The following is a 20,639-nucleotide window of genomic DNA, read 5'->3' on the forward strand; positions in this document are numbered from 1 at the left end:
CCGGCAAGAAGTCCACAATCAATTCAATTGTCTTGCCACGATCTGTGGAGCTTACAGACAACGTTAAATTACTATAGGTTCTGTATGCTATTTAAAGCCGACCTAACGATGAGTCCCTTCATGACGGTGTGTTGCAATGCATTCTGGTTGCTGTGCTGTGATTCGACGGCTCGTCACCTGACCCACCAAACAACAACGATGCTTGAACTGAACGTAGTAAAAATAAATCGCTACCAAGGCTCCAAATAGCAACACACTTACACCGTAGCATAATGAGGGTATCTACATGTAAACCGAAGCATTGAGAACTGTGTAAGTCTACAGGCAGTTTATTAAAAAGAAAAACAGTACCGTTCACGTCTCGTTCACATATACAGACGGGCGAAAACAGAACTCTCTGGGCAAATCTCGCGTGAAACTGAGAATGAGAACTGAACGCAACAGGATACACGGAAGAGATGGCGGGTTATTCGAACGAATTTGTTTCTTTTTAATAACTTGCCTGTACACTTACAACGTTCTCAGTGCTTCGGTTTACATGTAGAGACCCTCATTATGCTACCGTAAGTGTAAAACTTACAGCAAGTACGGACGCTTCGGTTTACATGTAGACTCTCATTATGCTACCGTAAGTGTAAAACTTACAGCATGTACGGACGCTTCGGTTTACATGTACTCTCATTATGTTACCGTAAGTGTAAAACTTACAGCAAGTATGGACGCAGCTCCAGAAAAAAACACGAGTTGAGTTCAGTAAAGCTAACTTAGTCCAGCTACACTTAAAAATACCACCCCCTCTAAAAACTTACAAGGCCAGTAGCAGTGATAAAAATGCTGTAACGAAAAAGTGTAAATATACAAACTTTATGTTGAAAGTGTAAGAACCTTTTCCCATATGAATGATTGGGAAACAGCTTTCATAACAAGACCTCCGAAATTCAGAAAAACATGCATTAAAATGTGCATGCATTAGACATGATTCTGGCGATTTATAACATGCCCAAAGACGTAGATGTAATCAAGTCAGATACTACATCACAGATCTGTGGACACAATGATGCCACATATGATACACTAGCCCACCTTCACCGCTGAGTGTCCTCTTTTCCACAAACACTCAACGTTAAAATATTCACAACTCCACAAGGTACATATTGTGTATAGTAACATCTTACCACTGTGATAAAATCCCTGCACTGTTAATGGCATGTTTAGCTGTAGACATGTTAGTTTCACAATGTATGTAGTACAACACAGGAAGAAAATAAACATGGTATAACATCACATCATAAGGTTTATTGAAGAGATGGACTCTAGGTAAACATTGTAATGTTCTTCTCCTAGCACCCTTAACTGCAGGCAACACATGTGTCAAATGTCCTCAACAAACTGGATGTTTAGATGTCAGTGGATGTAAAGGTTAAGGCTTTATTATCACTGAAGATGCAATAATCAGCCTTATCAGAATACATGTGAACACATACATCCCTTTATATCTTTGAGGTGAAATGGGATCTATCAAACATAATTTATTTTAAATTAAAAACAAACTGGATGTTTAGATGTCAGTGGATGTAAAGGTTAAGGCTTTATGGTAACTGGCATTTCACAACAGCAACAGATGTAGTCAAGTCAGATACATCACTGCAGATGCAATAATCAGCCTTATCAGAATACATGTGAACACATACATCCCCTTATATCTTTGAGGTGAAATGGGATTTATCAAACATTATTTTAAATTAAAGACTGATGTTAGTGTTCTTCTTCTGGCCACATTTACTGCAGTCAACACAGGTGTCAACGGTTCACAAAAATGTGGATGTTTGAATGTCAGTAGATGTTAAGGTATTATTAAGGCTATGGTAATTGATGTATGCACATAAGCTACTCCATCACTACAGATGCATATGGTTACAGCTGAGATGGCTTGCAGATCCATCAGCAAAACTGCATTCGATGTCAGAAAACACAAGTGGAGGGAAGTGGAGATCCATCCTCCAAACTGCATTCTATGTCTGTAAACACAAGTGGAAGGAAGCACACTACTTTTTAATAATAATAATAACAATAATGAAAAACATGCATAATTACACAGATATTTAGCACTGTAGGTGGCAACATCTGAAATATGGTTTGTAGTTTACTTGCCATAGTGGGGATATGGCCCTTGTACAGTCGACAAGGCCTCTAAACAGGAAAGGAATGGTCCGTCACTGCAGGTGCATGTGGTTGGTGCAAAAAATACATAGATAAAATGAAAACACATAATTACACGGATAATCTGAACAGTGGTTGATGCCATCTAAAGCATTCCACACGACTTCACAGAAAGTAGGTTTGAGTGAAGAGATTTGTAGTACAGCTACCTTATACAGTAGTTTGCAGCTGTTGTGCATTGGTTGGTGGAGAGGCTCGCAGTATCCATCCTCCCAAGCTATATATTCACAACAGGAAAAGATAAGAAAGAACAAAACATTTGAAATACTACAGGGGAGATGGTAATGTCAAATTAAAGAGTGGAGAGGCTTCAACCATGCCTACCTTAGTAGGACAGAGACAGGGCTCTGTAGAGTGGCTAGTTATTTTACGTCAGCTGGTGGCGATCTTAAAGACGGGTTGCCGTTTGTCCCCCCAAGCTACATTTGCTGTAAGGAGACAGGTTGGACGACCAGGGGGAGGATAGTGTTTTGGCTCAGTGAGGCCCCTCAACAGGAAATAAATGGCCCGCTCCAGCACTACTGCAAAAAATACATAGATAAAATGGAAAACACATAACTACACAGATATTCTGAACAGTGGTTGGTGACATCTAAAGCATTCCACTCGTCTTCACAGAAAGTAGGTTTGAGTGAAGAGATTTGTAGTATAGCTACCTTATACAGTAGTTTGCAGCTGTTGTGCATTGGTTGGTGGAGAGGCTCGCAGTATCCATCCTCCCAAGCTATATATTCACAACAGGAAAAGATAAGAAAGAAAAAAACATTTGAAATACTACAGGGGAGATGGTAATGTCAAATTAAAGAGTGGAGAGGCTTCAACCATGCCTACCTTAGTAGGACAGAGACCATAGAAAGAAGATCGAGTGAAGAGGTTTGTAATGTAGCTACCTCATACATCATACAGTAGTTTGTAGCTGTTGTGCATTGGTTAGCAAGGCCCCTCAAGAACAAATGAACCCTGTCACTGCAGGTGCATGTGGTTGGTGGAGAGGCTCCAGCACTACTGCAAAAAATACATAGATGAAATGGAAAACACATAATTACACAGATGTTCTGAACAGTGGTTGGTGACATCTAAAGCATTCCACTCGTCTTCACAGAAAGTAGGTTTGAGTAAAGAGATTTGTAGTATAGCTACCTTATACAGTAGTTTGTAGCTGTTGTGCATTGGTTAGCAAGGCCCCTCAAGAGCAAATAAACCCCGTCACTGCAGGTGCATGTGGTTGGTGGAGAGGCTCACAGTATAAATCTTCCAAGCTATATTCACAACAGGAACAGACAAGAAAAAAACATTCAAAATACTACATGGGAGATGCTAATGTCAAATTAAAGAGTGGAGAGGCTTCAACCATGCCTACCTTAGGACAGAGACCAGGCTCTGTAGAGTGGCTGGCTATTTTATGTCAGCTGGTGGGGATCTCAAAGGAGGGTTGCCGTTTGTCCCCCCAAGCTACATTCGCCGTGGGGAGAGACAGGTAGGACAACCAGGGGCAGGTGAGTGTTTTGGCTCAGGTGGAAAGGATGGCAATAAAGAGCGAGTCCAATCAGAATTAATTATTGTCATCATATTTTGTGTGTGTTTGAGGGAAGTCCAAATTTTACTATTGTCATATTTGTTTTGTAGTGGGGAGTCCAATCAAAATATACATTTACTGTTTGGGGGAGGGGTTAGAAATGAACAGTGCCATGGCTACCGATGTGATTATTTTTAATCTAACATAAACCCAAAGGCACATCAAGCGTCACATACAGTTTAACAAGTCTGAGCTGCCATCCTGTCTCACCCTACAGGAATATTGCCCTCAGACACTCCGAAAAAGCATTTAAAAAAATGTCGTTGCCCAAAGCGGTCAAATGAACATTGTCCCTAAGAAACAGCTCAGGCTTGTAAAAGCGTATGTCAGGGTGATGCACAATGACCCCGTTCAGACCCAAGACAAAGGTAGCCATTTCACTGTTCACCCACTTACGAGAATGCTCGATTCTCCTCGGACGTACAGATCCCCAGCGGCGTCTCTGGGTGATGGCCGAATAGACAATTAGCATTTTGGGGAAACGCCGATGGAGATTCTGTAGGTCCCGCTTCATCGCTGCGACGAGATGCAGAGACTTGAGCTTCCCCAAGTCGTTCCCGCCGCAGTGAATCAGCAGGACGTCCGGGGCGAATCTTCCTCTTAGCCAATTATAGAAGCGGGGGACAACAGAGTGCCACCGCATTCCACCCAAGCCAAGCCACTCAACCTGGGCACGGGCACCCAGGTTGCGCCCCAAGGTCCTCCTCGCTCTCTCCTCCCCACGGCGAATGTAGCTGCTCCCCAAAATGAGAGCTGTTGGTCTTCTACCTGGCAGAACATTAAAAAAAAAAACACTCAATGACATAGCAGACACCACACACACAACATCCTATATTGGCAATGATAATAATGTAGCTACTCCTCCAAATAAGAGCTGTTGGTCTACCTGGCAGAAGAAAAAAAAAAACTTCCTCAACAACATAGAAGACGACACTACACACAACATTTTCTATTAACAATGATTACATTGAACCAGTATTGTAAAAATGTTTTGCTGATACCCATCGTTGAAGAATGTGTGTAATTCTGCTTGTTGTTCTGTTACTTAACCTGCCCTACATTAGTCCCACCCTACCTGTAAACCCAGAACAATAAAATGTGTCAAGACTGCCTTGTAACTAATACAATAAATTAGCCATTTCAACATAGCCTAGGCAAAAACGTCACTCACTGAACAGCTGCCAGCCTTTGATAAAACGTAAAATATGATATTGCAATCTGGTCACCCTCCCGACCAAGACGAGGCAATAATTTATGGTTCAGATTTCATACTATGACACGGTCAATAAAAGACCATCGCAGAAGACAAAAAATGTATTGTTGGCTAATCTAACATTATCATCTGCCTGCTAAAAAATAAGCGGTCTCTGCACAGTTCCCCGTTAAGGCTATTACAAGTTGGCAGTCGACAATCGGGAGAGATGTTAACATTAATCCAGTTTACTTGACCTTAACTTAACGTTACGTTACCAAAATAAGCCCTCTCTATGGAGAGTGGCAGGTCAGTTAACGTTAAATCACTTACCATTACAGATAACTGTTCCACAAACCATTATCTGCAAGTAGATGAACAATTTTACATGAGAAGGTTGTTTTAACTGTTGAAGAAATAATGAAGCTCTAATGACAACGTTTTACTTATAGAACCTATAAGCCTTATCTAGCATAGCATATTCCACCAATGAGCTAAATTAATGTTAACTTAGCATCGCGTTACTTCAGCTAACGTTAACGTTAACCTAGCCAGTCTTGCTAGTTTATGAGCTACATTGCCAGTTAATGTTTGTAGCAAATGGGCCTTAACATGCGATAAATCTTCGATGTGGTCATGCACGCTATCATGTTAGGAATTGAGTGATAAACCATTTTATATTTCGGAGCAATGTAGCAGTAAAAGTAACGGTCAAATTACATTTATGCCAACGTTTTATCTAGCTTCTATGCTGACTGACTGATTTACAGTAATCCTAACATGTCACGACGAACATTAATTCACAATAACTTCACATAACATTCACAATAACTTAACTTCATTGAAATGACCATTTAGCTTACTTACACCAAAATTCGTTGTGTGGTCCAGCGCGCCAAAGTAACTTTACCTCAGAAATTATGAACACGTTAGAAGAGAAGGGTGAGGGAGGGGGTGAGGGAGGGGGGTAGAATATATTATTCGCTCATGATTGGTTGATTTTTGCAAATTCACCTAGTAACCTCAAGGTGTTTGGTTAATGATTGGCTGGAATTCTCGAGAGAGCATATAGTCACTAATATTCCCTTTATCGATGTCATTTGCTTGACACCATTTTGCGAGCGACTTCTGAGAGATTTTCTCTGGCAAGCGACTGATTGAAAGAGCATTTTCTCCAGACTCCAACAACTTCCATTACACAGAACATTCTCATCAGTTGGAAGACAAGGTAAGTTATGTGTTATCTTTATTATCTCGTTATTTGATGATATGGAAAAAATAATTTACTTCATTAATTTACTTCAGTGTCTGCTTAGGCTATGCCTATTAGCCTTATTATTGGTGGCTTTATATATAGCAGCTACTTGAATAATCAGTGTTGGAAAAACTCATAAGTCCTTTAACATTTAATGTTCCACTGAAGTGTACCTAGGTAGCGTTACTTGTGTAACGCTTGCAGGGGCGGCTAACGTTAAGCTTAGCTTACCGTAAATGAGGCAACGCCTAGAAACTTTACAGAAAATATTAATAAATGTGATATTTTAAAACCAATTCAGTATTTGTTTTTCCATGTATCCGTTAAAAGATTTTCGTTATTTCATCCCTGCATTTACCTACTGCGTCTTAGGCTAGAAATAGCCGACTGCTTGACTGTGAGGGCTACTGTACACGTGGGCGTGAACGTGTCAGCAGCATGGGGTGTCCATTTTTATTTCGGCTCACTTACTGCTCACTTCACAACAAGAATGGAATCTTTGTTAGGCCCGCCTTCATATGTTATTGTTGCATATTGCTGAGTACATTTATCCTTTTATATATTTAGAATAGGGCCTACATTGTATGAGATAATATTGAACCTCTCCTAAAGAAACTGGACGTAAAATGATGTGCAGTGCATTAAGATACGTGCATAGGCCTGATGTGTGGTGCTACCTTCTGTTGAAAAAGTAGACCATGTCTTAGTTAAGATATGACCACTCAAACAACATACGAATGGTACTCTTTGTGTATTAAGTTGTACATATGTGAAAAAAGTCTCATGCAACGTCCACATTTTATAGTATAACTTGTTTTCGACAAACTGCTCACTTCATTACAATAATTTAACCTTTGTCAAGTCAATGTTATTGTTACTAGGATACATTTATCTTCTACATTTAAAAGAGAGAGCCTACACTACATAAAATAATAATTGACCACTCCCAAACAAACTGATGTGATGGTGCCATCTTCTGGTGAAAAGTAGCCAATGTCTTAGTTAAGATATGTGATCACTCGAACAACATAAAATTGATAGAGGACTCTGTGTATTGAGATTTGAAGCCTCAAGCAACATCCAAGTGCTATTGTATACTGACATAATTGTACTCATCAGCAAATAACAATGTGATAAAGTGCTCATCACATAAGCCCACAAATCTATGACTTGTCATTTATTTGTTATGTCCTTCACAGATTGAGAACTGCTATTGCGGAGGCCACATTGGTGAGTTCAAACTAATTTGTTGGCATTTTACACATCGCTGGGTGCAACAACAGGATTTCTGGTGAAAAGGTAGGAGTACTGGTAAGTTCTATTTATATTGACTGCTGATTGACTGCTGTTTAGTAGGGAGGTAGGTTATTTTTACAGATTGCAGTTTGCATCTTTTGTGGTTTAAATTTTGCGGTTTAGTAGACAGGAGTAATTGCCCACCACCAACATGCCTCGACGGTCAAAAAAATCTCGCGCTAAAAAGGAACAATTGCGCAACAGGACATTGCTCAACAACCCAGTAGTGACTGCCAATACATCATTTGGAGATGCACGAGAAATTTCAGTGAGAGCCTCATACTCCCAAGCAGATAGCAGGTTTTCAAGTTTCAGCAGAAACTGCCAATGTGTTGCAAATTCACTGATGTTTCTAGCTTACCTGCATGAGACACAGGAAATGGATAGAGAGAAGTTGGATTACATTTTGATAAAAGGAGATGAATTGTACTGCCAAATTAGACGCAACTTGATGGCCAACAACAGGTTTGTTGGTATGCTTCTCAGTTTGGATGACGTACCAAATATAGTGACGACTGATCAAGGACATTACATTGTAATGAAGTCCACCCAAGAGAGTGGATGTATGCTTCAAGATGCACCTGAAGGCTTGGAAGACTATTTGAATCTGACACAAAGACTTGAAAGGCTTGGAAATGTGTATTCACATGCCTTGCTGCTAGTCGGCGCTCTTTGCATCAGTGTTTTCCGAGACAGTCATGGTCGTTATGGATTTTTCGATCCACATAGACGCAATGCAAATGGAACGAATTTTGAGGAAGACGGGAAAGCTGTGATGGTTTCTTTCCACACTGTGGCTGATCTTTCAAACCGACTCTTACAGCTGTTCTACCAATCCAGCATTGAGCTTCATGATGTAGAACAGTATGATCTTTTACCAGTCTGTTTTCAAATGGTGACATCTGAAGATCATGTAATGGATGTGAGTGCAGCAGAGAGTGAACAGGTTGGTGTGGCAAAGGATGTCAATATAGCGCCTAAGGTTTTCCAGAAACTTGGCAAACTTCAGAGGATAAGAGCTGCCAAAAAACTGAAGAGACTACAGAACGCACAGAAGTGCCAGAAGACACAAGATGAAGAGAAGAAGAGAAAGAAGATGGAGAGAAAATTGCGCAAAATTGATGCAGACAAGAAAAGATACGGGCTGAAGAGAGATGACCTCAGGACACAATATAGGATGAATGCTGACATCCGTCTGAAACAAAGTCAGAAACTCCGAGAAAGATACAGGACCAACGCCGCCTTTCGGTTCAGAAAACAACAACAAATCAGACATCGTTATAGAACCGACCCTTCTTTCCAGCAGAAACATAAGCAACACATCAGAGATTGCTACAGGCATGACCTCTCTTTCAAACAGAGTCAGAAACAGCGCATGAGACAGCAAACCAGAGATCGATATAGGAATAATCCAGCTTTCCAACAGAGCCAAAAAGAGCGCATGAGACAACAAACCAGAGATCGATATAGGAATGTTCCAGCTTTCCAACAGAGGCAAAAAGAGCGCATGAGACAGCACACGAGCGATTGTTACAGAAATGATCCAGCTTTCCGTATGAGCGAAATCGAGCGTGGGAGGACAAACTTTCAAATTTGTTCTGGCCAAGATGGTACGTTCCGCTCTGTACACAACATGGTACATGGCCGACACTTTAAATTGAGACGAACCAGGGACCTCAAAGCCTTACACAACATAAGGTGTAGCGACCGTATCAAGAACAAGTACAGAAACCTTGTGGGATTCAGTGTTGGACAGGTCAGGATGGATCCACTGATGAGAGCGGCACAATCATTGTTTGAGCTGAACGTACAACAAGGACCAACATATATCTGCACAGTCTGTCACAGATGTTTGTTTGCAAACCAGGTGAGGCAATGTCAGCCCTCAAAGTATTCCAAAGACCCTGAACTCGCGTCCATGTGCATAACAGGTGCTTATGTTCATGTGTGCGAAGACCGTTGCACAGATCAAGGTGAGTGTATATTGCCAGAAAGGAAAGAGGAGTGGATTTGTCACAGCTGCCACGAAAACATAAAGTCTGGTCGTCTGCCACCTATTGCCGTGGCAAATAATCTTGAACTTGACCCCATACCAGACGAGTTACAAGGGCTGAATGTACTGGAAAGACACGTCATTGCCAAGTTTATACCTTTTGCAAAAATCATCTCTCTTCCAAAGGGACAACAACGAGCAGTGCATGGATCAGTAGTATGCGTACCTTCTGAGATTGAGTCCACTGTTCAGTCTTTACCCAGACCACCATCTGAATCACAACTTCTGAGGGTGAAGTTGAAGAGGCGTCTACGATACAAAGGTCATTTTCAATTTCAGAATCTGGACATGAGGAAAGTACGAACTGCCTTACTGAAACTAAAGGATATTCATTCAGAATATAGAGGAATCTCTTTGCGCGAGGATGCAGAGGATGACTACCTTGGGACGACAGAATTTGCACCTGCAGAGAACAATGAGGAAAATGTTGCAGATGAAAATGCTGCCGATGAAGAGGAATGTCCAGAGGGTGACTCTGAGGCTGAAAAACAACCAGTTGAACAGGATGACGGTGTTGCGCAACAGCACGCGATTGCTTTCGACTCGTGTCTTCAGCCAGCTGATGTCGGACAAGAATTGTTGTCATTCGGAGACAATATTTACTCAATCGCACCTGCAGAAGGCAATCAACCAGTCAGCTTTTTCAAAACACCCAAGTTGGAGTCCATGGCATTTCCGGTGCAATTCTGCACAGGCAGAAACACCTTGGATAAAGCTGACCGACCAACGAAGATTTCCCCAAGCAGATATTTCAATGCAAGGTTGTTCAGTGCTGACAACCGTTTTTCAATGGACACCAATTACATTTTCTTTGCCCAGTTTGTGACAGAAATGCATCTTGCCATGTCAAGCATGTCAATTCAGTTACGCAAAGGCAAAGTACTGACCAAGGATGGACGCAAGATAACTACGCCGTTGTTGAAAGACCAGGATGAAGTGCAGAGACTCGTTAGACATGGGGAGGCCACAAGATTCATGCAGCCTTTAAGAGGAACTCCTGCCTTTTGGGAAAAGACAATGAAGGACCTCTTTGCATGTTTGAGACAATTGGGACTGCCAACATTTTTTTGCACTTTCAGTGCTGCTGAGATGAGGTGGCCAGAGATAATTGAAGCCATCAAGAAGCAACAAGGAGAAACCGTAACCGCTTCTGAATTGGACTGGACAACTAAATGCGACATCCTGCGAAGTAATCCTGTGACTGTAATAAGAATGTTCGAAAAGAGGGTGGAGGCTCTGATGAGGGATCTGATTTTGTCACCTGCTCAACCCATCGGTGAAGTGGTAGACATGTTTTACAGAGTGGAATTTCAAGCACGAGGATCAGGCCACATCCATTGTCTGTTTTGGATTAAAGACGCACCAAAGTTTGACGATGCTCCTGATGAACAGGTTAGTGCATTTATTGATAAGTACATATCGTGCCAACTGCCCAATGAAAATATGGATCCTGATCTGCACAATATCGTGAAGGAAGTTCAGTCTCACAGCAGAAACCACACAAAGTCGTGCAAGAAAGGAAATAAGCATTGTCGCTTTGGATTTCCCAAACCACCCGCAAAGTCTACCTTCATAACTAGACCACTTCCATGTAAGCCAGGTGAACTAGGACCAAAAGGACAAGCTAGAACCAAGCTGAAGTCTGTTTGGGATTTGCTACATGATCCAACAGCTTCATTCAGAAGCACAGAAGACATCCTTTCACAGTGCAACATGACCTATGAAGAATTTTCGTATTACGTTGAGTCAATGTCCGAGAATAGTGCTGTGATAATGAGACGTGATCCCAAGGACTCCTGGATTAATGCCTATAATCCACATTTGCTCAGAGCATGGAATGCCAACATGGACATTCAGTACATTCTGAATCCCTACAGCTGCATCATGTACATGTTGTCATATATTACCAAAGCTGAGCATGAGATGAGTGAATACCTCAAAACCATTGTGAAGGAATCAAGCCATCAAAACGCCTCTGACATGGAGCAAATGAAACAGATCATGCAAGCGTATTCAAAAAACCGAGAGGTTAGTGTGCAAGAAGCAGTCACTCGCGTTTGCAGCTTGAAACTGAAGTCTTGTTCGCGTAGTGTTATTTTCATTCCAACTGACGATAATGCATTGAAGATGAGCCTACCCATGAGATGTCTCGAATCAAGAGATCCTGATTCAGACAATGTATGGATGACTGGATTGCAAGACAAGTACAAAGCCAGGCCCCCGACTGATGAATTTGAAAATATGTGCATGGCCGACTTTGCGTCTACATACAGGCTTGTCTATGGAAGACAGAAAGATGGTAAAAATGTCATACCACTTCAAGACAACGTGGGATTTATTCAGAAGAGGACAAAAGGCAAATGTGCTGTCATCAGGTACGCACGCTTTTCAGAAAAGAAAGATCCTGAAAAGTACTACGGAACCCTACTGAAGGTATTCATGCCGTACAGGACTGAATATCAGCTCAAAATGCCGCCATTTCATACTTACGAATGCTTCTACAAGAGCGCAGGTGTCAAACTCCTGGGTACGGAGATAGTCACACCTGTTTACAAAATCGTGGAAGAAAACAGGGTACGGTATGAAAAAGAAAGCGATGCCGTTGAGCGTGCCATCGAGGACTTTGCGGAGAAGGGACCCATTGAGGATGCATGGGCCTGTTTTGCTCCCAACACAGAACTCATTCGAGTCGAAGCTGTTGCAGAACGCCAACCAATGGACACAACAGAGGAAAATGAGCAAGATGACGTTCCAGAATTCAGAAGAAAAAAATCTGAGGGTAGAACGGCAGTACCACTCATGGAGTGCCCAGTACTGAGCTCTAGGGAGCTGCGGCAGATGTACCAGAGCCTGAATCAAACACAAGCTTCTGTGTTTTACAAAATAAGAGACTGGACTTTGAGACTTATAAATGGACAAAGACCTGACCAGTTCTTTTATTTTGTTACTGGTGGAGCTGGCACTGGTAAATCTCATTTGATTAAGTGCATCTACAATGAAGCAACAAAGATCTTGAGAAGATTGCCCGCAATGCATGAAGAGGATGACATATCAAGACCGACGGTTCTACTAACCTCTTTCACGGGAACTGCTGCATTTAACATCTCAGGAAACACATTGCATTCGGTGTTGAAACTTCCAAAGGATCTTAGACCACCGTATCAAGGACTTGGGAATTCATTGGACGAGATAAGGATAATTTTGTCACGTCTGCAAATGATCGTTATTGATGAAGTGTCCATGGTGTCAAAACAGCTGTTTGCATATGTGGACCAAAGACTTCAACAGATTAAAGGCAGCAAGAAACCCTTCGGTGGCATTTCTGTTTTAGCAGTGGGAGACTTCTTCCAGCTGTCGCCAGTTGGAAAGGCAAAGGCACTGTGTGTCTTTGAGGACCACACCGTTGATATTTGGAAAGATAATTTCCAGATAATCACACTCACAGAAATAATGAGACAGAAAGAGGATGCTGCATTTGCCGAAATGCTCAACAGGCTTCGTGTTAAAAAGAAAAAAGAGCCACTACTGGACTGTGACCGAGCACTTCTGGCTAGTCGCGTCTTTGCCAGAAAGGAGGACTGCCCCATCGACGTGCTACATATTTTCGCGACTAACAAGGAGGTGGATAAACACAACAGCGAGGTTGTGTTTGTTCTCAGTCCCAACATTATCCGTGTCGATGCAGAAGACCATGTAAAGGATGACCGTACAGGACGGATGATTAAGCAGGCCGCTCCTTTTCAAGGAAGCAAAGGAGATCTGCCCGATACGTTGTTGTTGTCAGAAGCTGCGCGCATTGTAATTACAAGGAATTTGGATACATCGGATGGCTTGGTGAATGGGACCTTTGGGAGAATCTCAAAGATCATCAGCAACATTGACAAAAATGGCAAGCCACATGTGAGGTGTATCGGACTGGATTTGGACGATCCCACTGCTGGACTCAAGAGACGCAATCAAAACCCTGGAAGTGGTGACAACGCTGTTTACATTGAGAGAGTGGAAGAGCGTTGCAAGAGAAAGGGCCTGGTACGCTTTCAATTCCCTTTGAAGCTGGCGTATTCTTGTACGGCGCATAAGGTACAAGGAATGACGTCTTCATCAGCTGTGGTTTCTCTGAAGCGTATTTTTGAAGCCGGCATGGCTTATGTCGCTCTCAGCCGAACCACCTCTTTGCAGGGTCTGCACATCATCGACTTTAATGAAAAGATGATTTACTGCAATGAAGAAGTTTTGAACACACTGGAGAGCATGCCAAAAGCAGACATTGACACAGTCATGCCACTTTTGCATGCGAAGACTGCTGCCAACGGATGTCTCACTGTAATCCACCACAATGTCGAAGGCTTACTTTGTCATGTTGATGACATAAAAAAACACCATGAAATCTGTCTGGGAGACATTTTGTGCTTCACTGAAACCCACATGTTTGGATCCGCTGTACCAGAAGAGGGACAACTGGAAGGCTACAACATGTACAAGAGGAACAGGGAAGTATCATATAGCAACTTCCCAGAATGGGCAAAACAAAAAGGTGGTGGTGTTGCAATATATGCAAAGAACCACATAAGCGCCCAAGCAGTGCAATATATAGTGGGAGTCACTGACTTGGAGTTTCTTGCCCTGAAAGTCAGACATCCAGTGCGAGCTGTAGTAGCTGCTGTCTACAGACCACCAAACTACAAGACGACGGACTTCTTAGCAAACCTAAAGAATCTATTGGATGGTGTTGAAATGATGGACCAGGACCATGTTATTATCTGTGGGGATTTCAATGAAGATCTCATGTCATCAAACGCAAAGCCTATAAATGATTTATTCACGCAGCGAAGATACACACAACTCGTACAGGGAGCAACGACCGAGAAAAACACACAACTGGATCTCATCTTTACCTCTCGGCCACAAAAATGCACATCATCAGGAGTGCTACATTCATATTACAGTTACCACAGACCTGTGTATTCTATATTTAAGGAGTGATTTCACTGTGTCTATGTTGCTGATTGGATCATAAACGGCCACAGCAACGAAGAGGAGTCTCAAAAGCATGGATCAAACGCATTCCTCAACAACAAACTGTCTCAATGGAGAAAAAAACTCAAAGTAGTCTCTTGGAACAGCCACACATCGAATGACAAAGGATACCAAAAATGTTGCTGATTGGATCATAAACGGCCACAGCAACGAAGACAAACACGCAAAGGATTGTTCTAATTCCACCCTCAACAACAAACTGCCTCAGAGTGCAAATGGTTCAAACAGCCACACATCGAATGACAAAGGATACCAAAAATGTTGCTGATTGGATCATAAACGGCCACAGCAACGAAGAGGAATGTCAAAACATGTTTCTAACTCTGAAAAACTGCTATGAATCGCCTCACTGAAATCAGTAGTCATCTGGAGTACTTTTGAGGATACCAAAAATGTTGCTGATTGGATCATAAACGGCCACAGCAACGAAGACAAACACGCAAAGTATTGTTCTAATTCCACCCTCAACAACAAACCGCCTCAGAGTGCAAATGGTTCAAACAGCCACACATCGAATGACAAAGGATACCAAAAATGTTGCTGATTGGATCATAAACGGCCACAGCAACGAAGACAAACACGCGAAGTATTGTTCTAATTCCACCCTCAACAACAAACCGCCTCGAGTGCAAATGGTTCAAACAGCCACACATCGAATGACAAAGGATACCAAAAATGTTGCTGATTGGATCATAAACGGCCACAGCAACGAAGACAAACACGCGAAGTATTGTTCTAATTCCACCCTCAACAACAAACCGCCTCGAGTGCAAATGGTTCAAACAGCCACACATCGAATGACAAAGGATACCAAAAATGTTGCTGATTGGATCATAAACGGCCACAGCAACGAAGACAAACTTGCAAAGGATTGTTCTCATTCCACCCTTAACAACAAACCGCCTCAATCTAAGTGCAAATGCTTCAATGCTTTTTATGTTCTTGACAAACTGTTTTTGCAAAAAAACAAAAAAAAACAAAAAAAAGTTCTTTTACTTTCATGTTCTGTTGTTTGTTTCAGTCTTTTCATATATTTAGTTCAAACTAACACTAAACTGCATGCAAATGTTTGTCCTTGAGATGTGTATGTTGTCATCAATAATTGTCTAACATACAAGGGAATGTTCATTTCCCCATTATTAACACTATTTTCCATCTTGTCCTGTCTTACTGTTTAGCTCTCTGATAATTTTGTGGTATTAACACATTTTCTATCTGTATTGCCTAACAAACAAGGGAATGTTCATTTTCCCACACTAACACTTAGAGACGTCCCGTCTTGTCCTGTCTTACTAACACCCCACTCGTGGCCTGTACCTTGTCGTGGTGAGTGGGCTTTCAACGAAACAGGCCTTGCTTTTTCTACAAATTAACCTGTTTAGCTCTATTGCTTTCTCTACAAATTAACGTGTTTATAATTCTGTGGTATTACACATTTTCTATCTGTATGTGTGAAATTACACCTTTAGGCAAGGGACTTCAAACATGGACTGATGGTAAACATTGTTGTCTGGTTCGGGGTGAGTTTTGTATTAGCTTAACGTAAACATTAAATGAAGCCTATCAACTTATTTTCAGTCCTGTTTCATTACTAAACAGCAAAGATGTCATCACCCACTGTTCAAAATATCTCTGTAATTATGGGTTTTCCATTTTATGTTTGTATTTTTTGCAGTAGTTCTGGAGCGTACACCAACCACATGCACCTGCAGTGACAGGCCAGTCATTTCCTGTTGAGGGGTCTCATCGACTGTACAAAGGCTTTTCACTTCCCTTCACTATGGTAGGTAAACTACAACCCTGCATATTTCAGATGTTACCACCTACAGTGCTAAATATCTCTGTATTAATGTGTTTTCCATTTTATGTATGTATTTTTTGCAGTAGTTCTGGAGCCTCCACCAACCACATGCACCTGCAGTGACAGGCCATTCATTTCCTGTTTAGGGGCCTCATTGACTGTACAAAGGCCACTTCCCCACTATGGCAAGTATACTACAAACCTTTATATTTCAGATGTTGCAACCTACAGTGCTAAATGTCTGTGTAGTTATTCACGTTGCATGTTTATTATTATTATTATTATTATTATTATTATTATCATTAAAAAGTCATGTGCTTCCTTACACTTTTTTTCCTGACATAGAATGATGTTTGGAGGATGGAGCTGCACTTCCCTCCACTTGTGTTTTCTGACATCAAATGCAGTTTTGCCGATGGATCTGCAAGTCCTCTCCCCTGTAACTATATGCATCTGCAGCGATAGCTTACTTGCATACGTCTGTTGCTGTTGTGAAACGGCAGTTACCATATAGCCTTAATGTTACCTTAACATCCACATTTTTGTGGACCGTTGACACCTGTGTTGCCTACAGTGAATGTTGCTAGTAAAAAAACACTAACATCAGTCTTTGATTTAGAATAAATTATGTTTGATAGATCCAATTTCACCCCAAAGACATAAGGTGATTTATGAGTTCACATGTAATCTGATAAGGCTGATTATTGTAGTATCTGACTTGCATACATTTGTTGCTGTTGCGAAACCCCACAGTGACCATATAGCATTAACCTTTATATCCACTGACATCAGAAACATCCAGTTTGTTGAGGACATTTGACACTTGTGTTGCCTGCAGTTAAGGGTGCTAGGAGAGGAACATTACAATATTTACCTAGTCTTTAATTTAAAATAATAGATATAGTGTTTGATTGATTTCAATTTCACGTGAAAGATATGATTTATGAGTTGACATGTATTCTGAATAATGCTGATTGTTGCATTTGTTCAATAAAACTTGTGATGTGATCCATGTTTTATTTTCTTAGTCCGTATGGTGTACCAGAGAAATTGTGAAACTGACTGACATGGTTTATAGCAGACCATGCCATTAACAGTGTTTAGCGATCTTATCATGGTGGGAAGATGTGTTACTATACATCATAGTATGTACCTTGTAGAGTCAGGTGAACATTTTAATGTTGAGTCATCACTACTGAATACTATTTAAAAACTGTTTGGTTCAATACACAGCCTTTGGTTCGGATGCATTGCATGTTCATCCTGGAAGCAGGTATGTGAAGGCAACTGGTTGATGGACAGTGTCATGTATTGTAGGAAGTAGGCCTACGGTTTCTTTTTCTCACTTACAGCTGTGGTTGATCAGAGTTAAGGCTAAAAGGCTGCCTTTAACGTAACACATCACAAAACTGAAATGTGAAGCAGTGTCTCATCTCTGTCAGTAGTGCTGTTTTCACCTTTTTTATACAGTCTATGGATGCCTCATAGATCACAAACATTTACTGCACACATTGACTCAAGTGCTTTACATAAACTCACATAAACTTGGTCCGTGTGCCCAAACGGCACCCGATCAAACCCACTCTTGCAGTTCCTCGGAACAGCAATTCTAGTTATTATTATATCTTCCTATAAGCCCACTTTTTGGCCGAACTACTGCTCCTAGACCGTTTGAGCTATCGACGCGGTTCGAACTCCAAAAATTCAGGCCCGAACCGGTGTAACTTGCTTGTTGCTTTCGTGTCGCTGGCCCTTGTCGTTTTCGCGGTATTCCCGTTTTTCGGCGTTTTTGGGCCCCATTGAAATCAATGGCGGAATGCTGGGGCTTTATGACATCACAGCACCTCATTACTTGCACCTGGTAGAGCTCTGCTGCTAGAGTTGATTACTTGCACCTGGCAGAGTTCTAAGCCATCTGGCAATGTCTAATGGGCTGGGCTGGGCTGGGCTGTCTGTGTATATGAAGGTGTGTGCATGTAACTTTTGACCAGTATGTCCGATTTTCATGAATGAGGTACCGTTGGAATCCTTGAATGAAGCCCAGTTCAATGCCTTGCCAGCACTAAGTGTAAAGGTAATGTAAAAAAAGATGAGACAGCGCGAAGCGCTGTCTCATCTTTTTTTTAAAGCCAAACCATGTTCATATAGGTCATTAAAAAAATAAATAAAGTATTTCACCAATCCATTCAGCCCAGTCCTATACCCAGATAGCTCCATTTGAACTTAGTCATGTGTACAGTTGTATAGATTATTACATTGAGAAACACACTTTCATACAGATATCATGCATATCCACGCAGCATTACTAATCAAGTTACTCATCGTTGCCCAGCAAGAAGTCCACAATCAATTCAATTGTCTTGCCACGATCTGTGGAGCTTACAGACAACGTTATATTACTATAGGTTCTGTATGCTATTTAAAGCCGACCTAACGCTGAGTCCCTTCTAGACGGTGTGTTGCAATGCATTCTGGGTGCTGTGCTGTGATTCGACGGCTCGTCACCTGACCCACCAAACAACAACTCTCTGGGATGTGGCAAATATCGCGTAAAAACCTTGTTGCCGGAACAACAGGGAAAAGGCAACAGGATAGCAGCACGAAAGATACACAGGATACACACGGAATTTTGATGGACGTCCTTATCAGTCTATGGTCTAACTTATAAACGTGTCGGGTCAACGTCAACGATAAGTAAGTTAGGCTAACGTAAACGTTAGCTATTTGCTGTTGTCATATGCTAGTGCTATATGCTTTAGGCTACGTGATGGCCATTTATCACACTAATTTTAGGTACTACTTTTACGAGGTCTGTAGTTCTGTCAAAATGTATCTTATCGTTGAACAGACTACAAGGTTATCTTCCTTAGACTTCGTAGATGTAGTTACTACAAATTGGAAGCGAATTTCGAAGTGTAAATATGGTTTTAGTGTGTAAACAGACCAACCGCGATTTTGCAATGAAGTTAATGGAGCCTTTTATGTGGGGCTTCTAGGCTACTTTCACGAAGTCTGTAGTTCTGTCAAAATGTATCTTATCTATGAACAGACTACATGATTATCTTCCTTAGACTTCGTAGATGTAGTTACTACAATTTGGAAGCGAATTTCGAAGTGTAAATATGGTTTTAGTGTGTAAACAGACCAACCGCGATTTTGCAATGAAGTGAATATGGAGCCTTTTATGTAGGACTACTAGGCTACTTTCACGAAGTCTGTAGTTCTGTCAAAATTGATCTTATCTATGAACAGACTACATGGTTATCTTCTTTAGACTTTGTAGATGTAGTTATTACAGTTTGGAAGCGAAATTCGAAGTGCAAATATGGTTTAAATGTGTAAACAAGACGCCTGATGTTTAATATATGTTAATGAATGGGCACAGTATTATTGTGTACAGTAATGGGCTATCAGTAGTATGTAAACAGTTCATGTGTTATGTGATTTACATAAACTAGTAAACAACATGAATGTTAAAAGCTGGTATTGTGTTTCCTGAATTCTTACATTCAGGCATTCAAATGAAATGTAATTAAATAGCATATCAATCATGCAACAATGCAAAAACAATGAAACTAGTGTAGGCCTAATTATATTTTACATTAGTAAAGCAGTACTCTGATGTGCATGCTTTCACAAACTTTTGTGAACAATCTTAGCACTTTAAACATTGACTGTTTTGAAGTGCATGTAGGCAATATAGTATAAAAATAATAATAATTGTGATATCGTTACAATTTGATGGGGGGGTGGGAGGAGGGGTGGGTTCATGTAGGTGGGCCCTATGACCCCAAAGTATGCCTTGACTGGGCCTCAGGTCAAAGAAGTTTGAGAAAGGCTGATGTAGACGACAAAGCAGCAAGGAGGCGTCGTGTGATCATTTAAACAAGTTTTATGACAAGGTCGATGAGGGTGGGAAAAATCGTACATTTCTGTGCAAACTTTGCCCGCACTTCAGTCACATTGTCTTTTAAGAAAATGCAGTCCATTTTTTCGGTTTCAGCAGTCAACAACCTCAGAACTGACCCTTCAGGCCTCTCAGGAGGCACTGGCCTTCTAACCTAGCGACCACCTGAGCAACCAGCATGATTGCCCTAGCAACCAGCATAGCAACCACGTTATTTATGCGTTTTAGCTTATTGGATGTTGCGTTGATGCAGATAACTTTTGATCCATGTGCCCGATTTTCATAAATGAGGTACCGTTGGA

The 20,639-nt window shown here is 41.3% G+C and overlaps 3 long non-coding RNA genes across 5 annotated transcripts; 1 reads left to right on the forward strand and 2 right to left on the reverse strand.

Moving 5' to 3' along the window:
- Positions 1 to 2,148: 2,148 nt before the first annotated feature.
- LOC143114534 (uncharacterized) lies at positions 2,149 to 2,633 on the reverse strand. Its single transcript, XR_012984940.1, has 3 exons — positions 2,545 to 2,633; positions 2,370 to 2,437; positions 2,149 to 2,216 (listed from the first exon to the last, which is right to left on the reverse strand). It is a non-coding gene; the product is annotated as an uncharacterized LOC143114534 (long non-coding RNA).
- Positions 2,634 to 2,675: 42 nt separating this feature from the next.
- Positions 2,676 to 3,227, reverse strand: LOC143114540 (uncharacterized). Of its 2 annotated transcripts, none has more exons than XR_012984946.1 (3): positions 3,111 to 3,227; positions 2,877 to 2,944; positions 2,676 to 2,741 (listed from the first exon to the last, which is right to left on the reverse strand). It is a non-coding gene; the product is annotated as an uncharacterized LOC143114540 (long non-coding RNA). The 2 variants fall into 2 exon arrangements; XR_012984947.1 differs by having other exon boundaries at positions 3,052 to 3,221.
- Positions 3,228 to 15,571: 12,344 nt separating this feature from the next.
- LOC143116658 (uncharacterized) lies at positions 15,572 to 17,374 on the forward strand. Of its 2 annotated transcripts, XR_012985890.1 has the most exons (4): positions 15,572 to 16,149; positions 16,305 to 16,412; positions 16,514 to 16,615; positions 16,776 to 17,374. It is a non-coding gene; the product is annotated as an uncharacterized LOC143116658 (long non-coding RNA). The 2 variants fall into 2 exon arrangements; XR_012985889.1 differs by having other exon boundaries at positions 15,591 to 16,412.
- Positions 17,375 to 20,639: the final 3,265 nt, after the last annotated feature.

This window comes from Alosa pseudoharengus, unplaced genomic scaffold (genome assembly GCF_046254945.1).
Source record: "Alosa pseudoharengus isolate Yale_2024_CS ecotype anadromous, Long Island Sound unplaced genomic scaffold, YU_APseudo_1.1 YU_APseudo_1.1_scf_11, whole genome shotgun sequence".
NCBI classification, from domain to species: domain Eukaryota; kingdom Metazoa; phylum Chordata; class Actinopteri; order Clupeiformes; family Clupeidae; genus Alosa; species Alosa pseudoharengus.